Genomic DNA, 2,302 nt, shown 5'->3' with positions numbered 1-2,302 from the left:
ACAGATCTTCCTCCACCAGCTAACAAAGCCATCTCCTTATCCTCAAGTCTATGTTCCCAGCTCAGGACCGGCCTGGGTGATGCCTCATTCCCCATGGCTCCAGGGACCCTGATGCTGCCGCTTTGTCAGTGGCTGGCTCAGCTCAGGCAAGGCCCCTCTCCCAGCTAACCATAGCATAAGCCTGAATCGATCCCCATCTCAGGGCCATTTGGAGGATTAACTAATCCATCATGGGGGAAACCTTTGAAATGTGGCGATGTGGCTGAGGCCATTGTCAGGCAGAGCAGAAACCGAGTTTACTGGTTCCCCCATTTCCGAGACTTTAAGCTGAGCCTTGAGGCCAGACTCACATGTGGGCGAAATCCCAGCAGGTGCAGGTTGCACTGAGCTCATCAAGCCGTCTGTCTGCCCCATCTGATGCTGGATCCTTTTGATCTATCTCTTTGTTTCTTTAAGGGACAGTAAGGGTGAGAAGATAAAGGGATCAGGATTCCAGACACTGAAGAGCTTTTGTTTGTGTTTTTAATAGAACTGAACACATTAAATTTCCCCTCTTGGCATCATCAGCCTATGGACTGCAAACACAGTGCTGAGATTAAACCTTTTCGATTTTACGTTTTGCAAATCTCGAAGGTCCCTGGAAATCTACAGGGTACATTTTTTTTTCACCCTCTGAAATATGATCTCCATAATAATAAAACCTAACTCGGCAATTCATTGAGTTCATCACTATTGAGTACCTACTGTGTTCGCTGGTATACTAGAAGCACAGAAGTCTTCTTCTTGAGGGGAAAAAGAAACTCTTATATCTAGAAATACCAGGCTCTATGTGGCACTTTCATTTATTTGCCACATAGAGCCTGGTATTTCTAGATTTATGTGGCATAATTTCATTTAATTCTCACAACTCTAAGAAGTAGAGATTGTTCCATTTCACAGGTGAGGAAAGAGATTCTGAAAGTTCCATAACCTGTCCAAGGTCGTTTGCAGTCGCAGAGGCCAGCACCGAAGTCCAGTCCTGTCTGACTAGACCATCTGGGTCCTTCCCACTAGAATACAGTGGGGAGGAGAAAAGGACACTGATGGATTAGTCAGTCGACATCACAGGCAGCAGATTATAAAGCTGAACTGTTTGGTTAGAGCAGCTGGGGGCTGGGGAGAGAGGGCTGGCAGGAGGACTTCCTGAAGGAGATAGCCCAGAAGCTCCTTGTAAGGACCTAAGGCTCGGGGTGTGGGTGGAGGAGGAAGTGTGATGTTGACCCTGGGAGGGGAGTGAATAAGAGGAGACAGTGGCAGACAGCACTGAGGTCAGCTGGGTGGAGGATGGGAAGCCCAGCAGAGATGTCTGGACCTGATGAGGTGGCAGCAGGGAGGCCCTCACTGAGTTTATAACTCCAGGAGGAGCAGAAGCAATGGCAACATCCGTCACCAGGGGAGAGGATGACTCAAAGCCTTGGCTGGAAGGAGTGGTGGGTGTGGCTTGGAGCCTGCTGGGGCCAGGCAGGTGCTTTGGGAAGGGTCCAACCAAGGGGAGTCTGGTCTTCCTCAACCCAGGGGAGGGGGAGCAGGGGAAGGAAGGAGAGACATTAGCAAGATGGAATCTTTAGGCTTTGGTGCAGGATGCTTACAGGGAACAAGGTGCAAGGAGCTGGATTCTAGATTGCTTTTGAAGCCTTCCCCAGGTCACACCACACCGCTGTTCCCAGCCGTTCCAGGTCTTCCTGTTGACTGTAGGATCAAGTCCATTCCCCCAATCCGGCCTCAATCTGTTTTTGGGCTCTTTGCCCACTACTCTCCTAAATAAGTCCTCTGCGCCCCACAAACCAGTCTCCACCCAACCTCCAGTGCTGCCCAGCCTCCTCCACCCCCACCTGGAGCAATGACATTCATGGATAGCTCTTCTAGCAGTCTCGAAAAATGAACATTTCAGTGTTCAACTTTTTGCTGTTGGTGTCCCCCTAATGCGAACATCCTGTCCTTGAGGGCTGATTCTTTTTACAATAGTTGTCCCAACGGGGGACGTCATTTCACCTTTCTGACTTAGTTTCCTTATCTGCAAAATGGAGCCAATAGTGTCTCACAGGGTACAGTGCCAGCACACACGCCCATCCACAGCTGTTCCAGGCCTTTCCTCCACTGTGGGGGGTGCCAGGGGTCCAGAGGAGAGGAGGAGGGGGCCGCAGGACGCTGGGAAAGTGGGAGGACCCCAAGATCCCTGTAGGGATCCACGGTAGACGGGGAGGACTCGTCTGTCCTCTCTATCCATTCGGACCTCCGCTTTTCTTTTCTTTTTTTTTTTTTT

The sequence above is a fragment of the Colobus angolensis genome, unplaced genomic scaffold, assembly GCF_000951035.1.
Source record: "Colobus angolensis palliatus isolate OR3802 unplaced genomic scaffold, Cang.pa_1.0 Scaffold149, whole genome shotgun sequence".
Lineage (NCBI taxonomy): Eukaryota > Metazoa > Chordata > Mammalia > Primates > Cercopithecidae > Colobus > Colobus angolensis.
This window is presented reverse-complemented; position numbering follows the sequence as displayed.